This window comes from Podarcis cretensis, assembly GCF_951804945.1.
Source record: "Podarcis cretensis genome assembly, chromosome: 9".
In the NCBI taxonomy this organism is placed as follows: Eukaryota; Metazoa; Chordata; class Lepidosauria; order Squamata; family Lacertidae; genus Podarcis; species Podarcis cretensis.
This window is the reverse complement of record NC_137178.1, coordinates 3,399,680-3,412,380: the sequence shown is the minus strand read 5'-3', so window position 1 is coordinate 3,412,380 and position 12,701 is coordinate 3,399,680. Positions and strand designations below refer to the sequence as shown.

At 48.7% G+C, this 12,701-nt stretch overlaps 2 protein-coding genes and 1 long non-coding RNA gene across 4 annotated transcripts in view; all 3 read left to right on the top strand.

Moving 5' to 3' along the window:
- The window catches only part of LOC307224310 (uncharacterized protein), a 199,998-nt gene that overhangs the window by 18,270 nt on the left and 169,027 nt on the right, over nt 1-12,701 (top strand). The gene's annotated exons all lie outside the window — the stretch shown is intronic.
- The window catches only part of LOC307224356 (CD209 antigen-like protein A), a 76,495-nt gene that overhangs the window by 17,802 nt on the left and 45,992 nt on the right, over nt 1-12,701 (top strand). The gene's annotated exons all lie outside the window — the stretch shown is intronic.
- LOC307224102 lies at nt 10,291-10,676 on the top strand. Its single transcript, XR_013842424.1, has 2 exons — nt 10,291-10,366; nt 10,440-10,676. It is a non-coding gene; the product is annotated as an uncharacterized lncRNA (long non-coding RNA).

The following is a 12,701-nucleotide window of genomic DNA, read 5'->3' as shown; positions in this document are numbered from 1 at the left end:
GCAACCTGAGCTTAAACGCCACCGGATTTATTTGTTGGATAACCTCAAAGGACCCCACCTTCCTGGGCTTGAGTTTCTTGCAGCCCCCTTTCCAAGGCAATCCTTGCGTGGACAACCACACCTTGTCCCCAACCCTGATAACCTCCCCCGGTCGCCGATGTTTGTCGGCTTCCTTCTTGTATAACTCCTTTGTCCCAAGATGGAGTCCGGCACACTTCCTAGCTGCCTTACTGCTGCTGTCCGTGCTGGTAAAAACCTCTTGCAGCTTCCTTAGCTCTCTTAGCAGAGTTTACACAGCGGGAGAGCTGTTGCTTTGTGTGGGAATAATTCAGACTTCAATGCAGGTTTTTTCTCTTATCTCCAAAGTCTTTAATGAGTACAATAACAAACATAAATCAACCCGGTGAATTTGCCGGCATCTTTTCCGCTCCTCGGTAAAAGCGAAAGAACAAAGACACACAGAGAAACACTCCCCTATGTGAACATGGCCACGCCTCAGAATGTGAGACGTCACTCAGAACTGCTTAACCCTGTAAGTTCTGATTCTCCTCACACCCCCTCTCGTCTCGCATCCTGAGGGAAACTGTGAGCACACATTTACAGACTTCTTTGAGTTCAACTCCTTTCCCATTGCCTCTTGCCCCTTCCTGGCATCTGTCTCAGGCAATTGTTGAACCTTCTCAAAACTTTCAGGTTCGCACTGTGCGAAACCAACCCATGCGCTGGTGACCTGAAACCTCTCAGGTGGTACCCCCTTCATCGAGCGTGTGGAATGTCTGAGCACTATCTCAGGTGCTTCCTCTGACCCACTGGGGCCAGCAAGTGTTTCACTGGTACCAGAAGACTCCCCCTCTGACTTAGTGCATCTTCGGGCCTTCTGAACTTTGCTAACGGGAGACGAAGGCTCACTCTTGGGCTCTCTTTTAACAACCTGTGGAGATGCCCAATTCTATTCTTGACCTTGGTCAGTGACCTGGTCCTCATCAACAGGTTCAGATTCTGCCTCTCCCTCCTCCTCAGAATCAGACAGACATTCTGAGAGAACGTCAGGATTCGCATGGATCCTTGACCAACCATTCTGCTCACAGAACTCAGCATTTCTGCTGACTAGAATCCTGGACTGATCACCATCTGGATATGCAAACCTCCACCCCTTTGTCCCAGGCTCGTACCCACAAAAGATCATTTTCTGGGACCTTGGGCCACCTTTCTTTCGTTGAACCTTTGGCACAAGCACCCACGCTTCATAACCAAAGACACGGAAGAAATGGACCTGCGGCTTCTTTCCGTGAAGCAAGAAAAATGGGGTGTCACCTATCACTGAATTGTAGGACCTGTTCATCGTGAAATTGGCCGCCTTCACCGCCTCCCCCCAAAAACTTTGAGGCAAACCAGAGTCAAACAGCAAAGCGTCAGCTGCTTGAGCTAGTGCCTTGCTCCTGCACTCCGCCACACCAATCTCCTGAGAAGAGGTAGCAACCGCCAACCAGTGACGTATTCCCTTCTGGCGGAAGAAACTCTGCAGAGCAGATCCAGTGAACTCTGCACCTCGGTCACTCTTGAACCCCTGCACCTTGGTGGAAAACTGTAGTTCCACTGCCGCAACCCAATCTTTGATCAGTTGCGCTGCCTCGCTTTTGCATTTCAGCGAGAAGACCCAGGCATTCTGGGTAAAATCATCTGTCAGCATCAGGGCAAATCTGGCCCCGCCCAGGCTCTCTGGCATGGGACCCCAAAGGTCTGTGTGCACAAGCTCAAAAGGCTTTGTGGTTACCCTCTCCAATCTGGGATAACTGCACCCTTTTACCTTTGCCCTTTCGCATGCCCTACAATCTAGGGATTTACCACATGATTTCATCTTACAACCTACAGTGCACTGGGGCAACTTCTGGATACCTTGCCAACAGCCATGTGACATTCTCTTGTGCCACAAATGGGCACATGCATCATGAGGTGGAACGTTTGCACACTTCGCCTGTGCTTCCTCAGCATTCCCCTTTCCCTCCAGAGGTGTCTCCAAAACAAAGAGGTTGTTCTGACATGCAACACTGACCAGTTGCCTCCCACCCCTGGAAATAGAACAGACATTATTTTCAAAACAAACCGTGTACCCCTCCTGCAAAAGAGAAGATACAGATAAAAGACAATGTTTCATTCCAGGCACAGTATAGACCTCCAGCTCCTCCTGCAAAAAAGAAACAAACACATTTTCAACAGTGGTTACAAGTCTCATCAGCAAAAACAACTGTTTTCCCAGTTGAAACAGCCCCGCAGTTCCACTTTTCATCACTAGGTGGCGCTGGCATCAGGTGATTACTCGCTCCTGAGTCTATGACCCAGCGCAGCACTCTCTCCTCACTGGAGTTGGTCTTTAGCGTTGCCATGGAGGCAATTAAGTGATAAGGACTGTCCTCCACTCTGTCACGTCCTCCCTGTGCATTTCCACGCTGGCCTCCTTTCCTGGACTGGCTGCCATGGAAACCTGGCTGGCTGCCATGGGAAGCGACCTTGGAGACATCCTGCCCGGCATCTCTGGCCCTCCGGGGGCAGGATCAACGCAGATGTTCAACCGACCCACAGATAAAGCAGCGACGAGTGGAAAAAACCTGAACTGTGTCTTCCGCTGGCCTGCCCCCCCTGCAACCGGATGGGCTCCCTGTGCCAGCTCGACCCTCTCTTAGGCGGCGTTCCTGTTCGTCGCACAAACAACCTGTCACATACGACAGCGTAAGATCGTTTGGATTCATTGATTCCAAAGTTAGACACAAATTGTCATAACTTTTGTCCAAAGAGCTGAGCAAAATATAAACTTTCAGTTCCTCAGAAAAGTTGACTTGCAACAGTCTCAGCTGGTTGAAAACAGAAAGCATCTCAGTCACATGCTGTCTGATGCTATCACCAGGACGCAGCTTCATCTCAAACAAGCGTCTGGTAGTGTGGATTTTTGCCCCAGCTGTGGTCCTGTGGTGCACTCTCTCTAGTGCCTGGTAGGCCTCATGAGCAGTCTCCAGCCCCTCTACCAAAGGCAGCTGTGAGCCCTCCAAACTGAGCACGATAGCTCCCAGGGCTTTCTGATTTTTTCTCTGTGAAGCATGGGCAGTTGCGATATCTGCTGCCGAAGCACCGGCTGCAGCTTGTTGCGGAGGCCCTAGTACCGCCTCCCACAGACCCTTGGCTACCAGCCAGGCCTTCAGCTTCCTGCTCCACTCCTGCCAATTTCTCCCATTTAATTTTTCAAAGGATACGGAGTATGAATCCTGGCCGTCTGCCATCTTCTCCCCCGGGGCTCAGCGTACTCACATAACAACAGCTGCTCCAGCTCCCGGTTCAGCAGATGAGCTCCTCCCAGCGAGCTTCTCCTTCCCTCAAAACGTTAGGCACAGATCCAACTGGCTCCAGCTCAGCTCAGCTGGCTTCCCCACACACTCAGGCACAACTTGGCAACAGCTTCAAAAGCTTGGCTGGCGTCCTCCATAACCTGTCCCAAGATGGAGTCCGGCACACTTCCTAGCTGCCTTACTGCTGCTGTCCGTGCCGGTAAAAACCTCTTGCAGCTTTCTTAGCAGAGTTTACACAGCGGGAGAGCTGTTGCTTTGTGTGGGAATAATTCAGACTTCAATGCAGGTTTTTTCTCTTATCTCCAAAGTCTTTAATAAGTACAATAACAAACATAAATCAACCCGGTGAATTTGCCGGCATCTTTTCCGCTCCTCGGTAAAAGCGAAAGAACAAAGACACACAGAGAAACACTCCCCTATGTGAACATGGCCACGCCTCAGAATGTGAGACGTCACTCAGAACTGCTTAACCCTGTAAGTTCTGATTCTCCTCACATCCTTAGCCCTTTCCAAATTCAACTGCAGCTGTCTGTGGATCACTTCCATCTCTTCCACAAACTGTTTGGCTGCGGGAACACTCCACGACTCCTTCCCCCTCCCGGGGAAAGCCCTTGGATGATGCCCATGATTGGCAAAGAACAGAGTCATCCCAGTGGATACATTCTCCGCGTTATTGTAAGCAAACTCTGGCAGGGCTAGTTTGTCCACCCAATCGTTCTGTTTCTGACTTACATAACACCGCAAATACTGTTGTAAAACAGCATTCGCCCTCTCCGCTTGCCCATCCCATTGGTCTCGGGGTGCTTAGCTGTCGTAAAGCTCACTTCCACCTGGAGCAGCCCCATGAGTTTGCGCCAAAATCGTGAGGTAAATTGAGCCCCCCGGTCCGAAACCACCTGTGCAGGTAACCCATGCAACCTAAACACATGCTCTACGAAGAGCTTGGCTGTTTCTTCCGCTGTCACTGCGTGCGGACAGGGCACGAAATGGCACATTTTGGTCAGGAGATCCACCACCACCATGACCGCGGTCTTACCCTTACATCTGGGCAGATCAGTGATAAAATCCACCCCTACCACCTCCCATGGCTTCCCTGGTGTGGGCAACGGTTCCAGCAACCCCGCTGGTGCCGCCCTTTCCCCTTTGGCCCTCTGGCATGTGTCGCACCCTCGCACAATTCCTATGGCAACAACACCTAAAGAACTCTATCTTGCTGACAATCTGGAGATATCCAGCATCAAATTTACATCTGGACCTTTGCCTAATGTTCCAAAAACCTATCAGAATGATCAACCACTCTTAAAGAAAACTTCATTAGACCTATCCAATTACCGCCCAGTTTCAAATCTTCCATATCTGGGTAAGGTAATTGAGAGAGCAGTTGCTGAACAGCTTGGTAGGTTTCTGGAGGAAACATCGGCTTTAGATCCATTTCAGTCCAGTTTCCGTCCTGGTTTTGGGACCGAGACGGCTCTGGTTGCCCTAACAGATGATCTCCGTAGACAACTGGATCGAGGTGGGTCAGGACTGCTGATCCTTTTAGATTTGTCAGCGGCCTTTGACTTGGTCGATCATGATCTTCTGGACCACCGCCTCTCAGACGTGGGGATACAGGGCATAGCCCGTAACTGGCTGTGCTCTTTTATCTCTGGTTGGGGACAGAGGGTGGCACTAGGGAGGGAAATGTCATCACGCCATTCCTTGGTGTGTGGAGTGCCACAGGGCGCAATTCTCTCCCCGATGCTTTTAAACATCTTTATGCGCCCCCTTGCCCAGATTGTCCGGAGCTTTGGGCTGGGCTGCCACCAGTATGCTGATGACACTCAGCTCTATCTGCTGATGGATGGCCACACCAACTCGGCCCCAAACACACTGACCAGATGCTTGGAAGCTGTGGCTAGATGGTTTCGTGGGACCCGATTGAAACTAAATCCTTCAAAGACAGAGGTCCTATGGCTGGGTCGGGATGGCATGGGGATGAGGGACCAACTCCCTTCTCTTGCGAGGGCCCAATTAGTGCCATTGCCTTCTGTTAAGCGTTTGGGTTTAATCCTTGACACCTCCCTTTCCATGGAGGCGCAAGTTACAGCAACAGCCAAGGCGACATTTTTCCACCTTTGCCGCATCAAGCAGTTGGTCCCTTACCTTTCCCGCCCCGACCTGGCCACAGTGATCCATGCGATGGTCATCTCCAGGCTTGCCTACTGTAATTCGCTCTACGCGGGGCTGCCCTTGAAGCTGTCCCAGAAACTCCAGTTTCTGGGCCTCAACGCAGGAGGAGAAGGAAAGAAAAAAAGAAAGAGAGGGAGGGAATGGGCGCAGAATGCTGCAGCGAGGCTCCTCATGTTGTCTCTGCCATGGGAGCATATTCACCCAGTGCTTTTCAAACTGCACTGACTCCCAGTAGAGTACAGGGTCAGATTTAAGGTGCTGCTTTTGACCTTTAAAGCCCTTCACGGCCTAGGACCCTCGTACCTATGGGACCGCCTCTCCCGGTATGCCCCACGGAGAACCTCAAGGTCTATAAATAGCAACACCCTAGTGGTCCTGGGCCCTAAGGAAGTTTGATTGGCTTCAACCAGAGCCAGGGCCTTTTCAACTCTGGCTCCGGCCTGGTGGAACGCTCTGCCTCATGAGACGAGGGCCCTGCAGGATCTGATTTCTTTCCGCAGGGCCTGTAAGACAGAGTTGTTCCTCCTGGCCTTTGGCTTGGAGCCAATTTGATTCCCTCCCTCTCTTTCTTTTTTTCTTTCCTTCTCCTCCTGCGTTGAGGCTACATTTTATTTTAATGGTGTAATATTTTAATGTTGTATTTTAATTTTGTTTTTAACTTGTAATCATTCAACTTGTTTCTATTATTGCTTTTAAGCCGCTCTGAGCCCGGCCTTGGCTGGGGAGGGCGGGGTATAAATAAATTATTATTATTATTATTATTATTATTATTATTATTACATCCTCTCTCACCCTTGGCCACCAAAATTCCTGTGTGACCAGTAGCATGGTCTTATGCTGTCCAAAATGCCCTGCCGTGCAGCTGTCATGGAGTTGCTTGAGAATTCTGCCCCAAAGGTTTTCTCCTGGAACATACAAGGCCACTTTATGGTACAGTAGCCCCCCTTTCACTTCAAAACCCCCCTCAGCACCCCCTTTTTCTCTTAACTCCCCCATTTTTTGTCTGGCAATGACATCGTTTCTGAGCAGTTGCATCAGTTCATCGCCCTTGACTAACGTCCCCCCGCACATCCATTTGCTCTCAGGGAACATGTAGGAAAATGGTTGCTTGTGCATAAGTGCATGGGCAAAAAGTTTATTGCAGGGGCGGACTGTTCCGTGATCGCCACCAAGGATTGGCCCCCCCGCCTGGCCCACCGAACCAGCTTCTACTGTTGTCGGCGTTGGAGGCCCTGCCTCGGCCCGCCGCAGCAGAAATCCCATTTTAATCCAAGGCTCCCAAGGCTTCGAGATGACCATTTTACCATTAGTCCTGGACATTCCTGTCTCCCTTTGGGGGCGGGATTTACTTGCAGCAGCAGATACCACTATGTCTACAAATTTATGTTGAGGGCCGCCCCTGCTATGCCCCGGACTGCGCTTTCTCTTTGCTGGACCACTGACACCCCCGTGTGGGTAGATCAATGGCCCTTGCCTAAAGAAAAGCTTGCAGTGGCGGCCCAGTTAATTGCGGAACAACTCGAACTGGGGCACATTGAACCTTCCACCAGCCCATGGAATACGCCCATTTTTGTCATCAAAAAGAAAGCCTCGGAAAGATGGCGCCTCCTTCAGGATCTCCGAAAGTTTAATGAGCAAATGCAACCAATGGGGACCTTGCAACCTGGCATTCCAAATCCCAACATGCTGCCACAAGACCATCAGCTTGCAGTCATCGATCTCAAGGACTGTTTTTTCTCTATTCCTCTGGCACCACAAGACAGACAGTGGTTTGCTTTTACCCTGCCTGTCCTGAACAATTCCCAACCTACCCAGCGTTTTCACTGGGTTGTTCTCCCGCAGGGAATGTGGAATTCTCCAACTTTGTGCCAATATTTTGTGGATAAAGCACTTCGGCCGTTCCGCGAGCGCCACCCAGCGGTTATCTGCTACCATTACATGGATGACATCTTACTTTCCGCATCGCACATCTCTGATACTCTTCTCAAGGATTTGACCCACGTTATGATGCAAGCAGGATGGACAGTGGCTAAGGAAAAAATCCAGCAGACTTTACCCATTATGTACCTGGGACACAAGCTGACAGCATCTGCAGCTATTCCAGTCACGCCTCAATTGGAGTTCCCAGAGCATCTTAAATTGCTGGACTTGCAGCAACTCCTGGGACAGTTGAATTGGATCAAGAATTACCTAGATCTACCCACCTCTACCTTGTCTTCACTGTTTTCTGCCCTGAAAGGACACAAGGATGCAGCAGACAGGGTCACAGTTACCCCTGCAATGGAAGAGGCTCTAACAACCATGAACGATCACCTACGCAGATGTATGGTGGATAGAATACCATCCCTACCCATGTCCCAGTTATCATTTGCAGTGTTTGCCACCCCACTCCTTCCAACGGCCATATTGTACACCACAGGCCAGAAGCCTGGGCCTGTGTTTATTGTGGAGTGGCTTCACCTGCCTCATACTCCCCTGCGTAACGTGTATGCTACACCCAACAGCGTCATGGACCTTGTTGCCAGGGGCCGACATCGAGCCCTCGCCCTCTCTGGAATGGACTTACAGTCAGTGTACCTGCCCTTCTCCCAGGAAGAATTTATGCATTTGATGATGACAGCCGTTTCTACTCAAATAACTTTTGCTGATTTCCTGGGAAAAATTATTCACAATCCCCCTAGAGACCCTCGTTTGTCTTTCCTTACAGGGCTGCGATATGTCCTGCGAACTGCCTTGTCCCCCCTGCCCTTACCCTCCGCCCTCACTGTATTCACCGACGGCACCAAATCCGGGGGGGGGGGGGGAAGAGGAGGGGGAATGGAAAAGTTTGTATACTACTGAGCAGTCCTCAGCACAATGTGCTGATTGGCAGCTGTAATTTTAACATTCCAACAGTTTGCTGATATCCCTTTCAATCTCATTGTGGATACTCAGTATGTATATAATCTGTTGAATGTGTTACTGTTGTTGTATATTACTCCTGCCATTGATGATAATTTGTTTACATTGTTCTCCACTTTGCAGGGCTTGGTACAAGCCAGAACTTGTCAGTTTTATGTAGCCCATCTTAGATCTCACACTGGCCACCCTGGGTACTTGGCAGAAGGTAACGCCTGAGCAGACCTAGCCTTGAAGCATGGTGTTTTCTCGTTATTTTCTGATCCATTTGAAAGCCATTCTGTATTTCATCAAAATGCTAAGGTTCTGGCAAAATCTTTTTCGTTGCCCATTTCTCAAGCTCGAGACATTGTGTCACAGTGCGTTGTGTGCTCTAAATCACCCACAGTCATCCCTTATGATGCAGTTAACCCTAGAGGTTTGCATCCCCTGGCAATTTGGCAAATGGATGTCACCCACACGCTATCTTTGGCTCCATTTTCTAAAGTACATCTCACTGTGGACACTGCCTCTGGCTTTATTTGAGCCACTCCTCTTAAAGGAGAGACCACTCGACATGTTATTCAACATTTGATGCATTGTTTTGCTGTTATGGGAAAACCCCATACCCTAAAAACTGATAATGGCCCTGCATATACTTCTCAGGCCTTTTCTGATTTTTGGTCTTTGTGGGATATAAGGTTGACTCATGGCATTCCCTTCAATTCTACAGGGCAGGCGATTGTCGAGCGCACCCACCTGACCTTTAAGACCCTTCTCAACAAGCAATTGGGTGGCCGCTTGGCTACTGTTTCTGAAATACCTAATATTGTACATCAAGTATTGTTTACCTTAAACCATCTGTTGTACCCTCACAATAGGAATTTTACACCTGCTGAACTTCACTTCAGGAAGGAAGAAGTGTTGCAGCGCCCTTTAGTATCTTACAGGTTGCTCCTGGACCCCCAGTAGAAGGGTCCCGCCCCCTTGATCTCCTGGGGTCGTGGATTCGCTGCCATTGACGTGGATGGAGAAACACGATGGGTTCCAGCCCGGTGCGTTCAACCTTGGCGCTCTTCTGTTGCCTCGTCTTCGCCCAAGGAGACACCAGCGCCTTGAAACCGTATTTTACGCTGTCTGCCAGTGATGACCTCCCACCTGACCTCAACCCGCATTGCAGTTGGAGACATCCCCATTTTGATGCGCCCTGGATAGAGTCACCTTCCACAGCTGTTCCAGTGTTTCCCGGCACGTTGAAAGGCCATCTTCGTCCCTACCACATTGGCCCCCCTTCTCCCTGGGAAGCCACCATGATTACTAATTATCATTATAGTTTTGCCACCTCTTCTTTGGGAAATGAGCCTGGCTTTGAAGGATGCCCTCGCCGGACTGGCATCGCTTGGGTTTTGCCCCCCAATAGTGGCCATCACATCTGTGCCATCACATTTCGTTGGGTTTGGACTTTTGGCTCAGCAGTACGAGGAGCAGTAAATGAGGCCTATTTACAGCAAATGGGCTTCTGTGTCTGCAGAAATGGTTGTGTGGCTTCTTCTGGATTGTGGTTTTTACATGCCAATAATCGAGCCACGAAATATCACACAGGTTGCTCGGAAGTGGCCATTGGAGTGATTTACCATTCTCATCCTTATTGCCCCCCCCCCCCGAGCAACCAGTATGGCATCATCCCGATTGGCCACACAATTCTACTTCACACGGGTGGAGCCCCTCTGTGGACACTGTGAAGCGTCACCTTCGTCGTGCTGCTCCTTTGCAGAAGGCCCGGAAGCCTGAACCTTATCATCAGATTTGGAGTAATAATACTTATGTTAGGGACATAAATCATTTTGCTTCTATACTTAATCTTTCTGATTGTTGGGTGTGTATGAATATTCCTCCTCAATCAAAGAGGTCTGGCATATTATTGCATGGTATTCCAGTAAATGCTTCATATAAGATTAGTAATAATATGAAGGATAATCGTACAAGTTCACCCCCTGTGTTTTTGTCACTTATAGAAATAGCTTCTTATTGTTTTCGTTTCAATCATAATAGTAGTAAATGTTTAGGTCATTATCCATATTGTAATTGGACCTATGAATATGTTAATGGATCTTCTTGTTTTCTTAATGTTACCACTATGAGTGGCAGGCCAAAGGTTTTAGTTAATAATGTCACGACCAACATGACTTATGAACAACAGGCTGCATGTAGAGATTTTTATGTTTGGTTGGACTGGATGAAGAAGAGCAGCAAATCTACATGTTTGCTTCAATCTGATTTATGGTTATTCTGTGGCTCAAGAGCCTACAAAGAAATCCCCTCTGCCTTTTCTGGAACCTGCACTTTAAGAGTAGTCATACCCCTGGTGTATAAAATGGACAAGCTCCCAGCGGTCAGTTTGCGTAACAGAAGGGAAGGACAATCACCTATTTCTCGATATATAGGGACAGCCATTTCTAGGTCCCTTATGCCCACTTTAGGTGTAGCCATGAATTACCGTGATCTGCATAGACTGGCAAACTGGACCGAGGCTTTGTTTAATTCTACCATCTTGGCTTTAAAAACAATTAACAAAGAAATGTCAGAATTAAGAGATGTAGCTCTTCAAAATCGTTATGCTTTAGATATAATCCTTGCCTCCAAAGGTGGAGTTTGTACCTTGATTCATTCTCATTGTTGTGTGTATATATCTGATCAATCGACCAATATCTCCGCTACTATTGATTATATGGAACAAATGATAGCCCATAATCCTTTGAACCCACCCGAAGGTTTTGATCCATGGGAATGGTTGTCTTCTTGGTTGCCTAATGGAGCATGGTTAAGAAAAATATTGTTAATCTTAATTTCGATTGTTGTAGGATTTGTTGTAATGTGCTGTTGCATTCAATGTTTGCCCTCCTTGTTTGCCCAATGTACTGCGTGGTGGTATCGACCAAGACCTACCACAGGGGTTACAAGAGGAATTTATGTTGCAAAATATAAGCGCTTAGGCAATGAGATATATCATTCTGATTAAGGGTCCCTCTTATAACATAAACAAGAAAAGAGGGCATGTAGGAAAATGGTTGCTTGTGCATAAGTGCACGGGCAAAAAGTTTATTTCATGGTGATTTCTCAGCAGGAAGCATTGCTTGGAGCATGAACAGCGCGTGAACAGCTCAAGCAATCCCAATGATTGGTCCACATAGCATAGCCTGATCGACTGCGTGGCCTGGTGTCATGGCATGATGTCCATGTATGGTATTGTCTTTATCTGCCGGTTGATACAATGTTGTATTTTTCTTAGAGAGTATGTTTTTTTTTACTGTTCACAATAAATGTTGGGCTCCAGCAGCCCTTGAGTCAGTTAGACTCCTTCAACCCATCTTGGCGTGAGACTGATTATTACTGATGACGAGCGGGTTCTCGTCAGTCTTGCCACCGGAGGACCTTCCCCCATCATATACTCGGGTTTCCGGGAGAGCGCATCCGCCTTTGCATTCTGCTCTCCCGGCACATATTGGATCTTGAAGTTGAAGTTGGCAAAGAACTCCGCCCATCTTATCTGTCTCTGGCACAATACCCGTGCCGTACGCCAGTACTCCAATTTTTTTTGTGGTCAGTGCACACCAAAATTTGGTGCTTTGCCCCAACCAGGAAGTGCCTCCATTGTTTGAAAGCAGCCACGATCGAAAGCAATTCCTTATCATAGATAGTGTAGTTCTGCTCCGATTTGTTCAGTTTCCGCGAAAATGGCACACGGCCGCCACTCCCCCTTTCGATCTGGCTGCAGCCGCACCGCCTCTATCGCCCGATCTGATGCATCTGTCTCCACCCGTAGTGGTTGAGCAGGGTCAACGTGGATCAGTTGCTCCTCCGAAGCGAAAGCACTCTTAAGCATCTCAAACCCCTCTTGGGCCGCCTGCATCCACTGAAACCTCTTCTTGACACTGAGACAGTCCGTTATGGGCGCCGTCAATTTTGTGAATATTTTTATGAATTTCCTGTAGAAATTGCTGAAACCCAGGAAACGCTGAACATCTTTCCTGGTTTTGGGACTCTCCCATTCCACCACCGCTTTCACTTTCTCCGGATCCATGGCCAACCCCTGGTCCGACAGTCGGTACCCCAGGAATTTGACTTCATTTTTGTGGAATTGACATTTCTCCAGCTTGACCCACAAGCGGTGCTCCTTGAGTTTGCTCAGTACCTGACATACCTCCTTCACTTGCTGTTGTTCATCTTCTGAGTACACAAGCAAGTCGTCCAAAAAGCAAACACAGTTCTTGTAGAGCAAAGGTCCTAGTACGTGGTGCATGAAGGCTTGGAAAC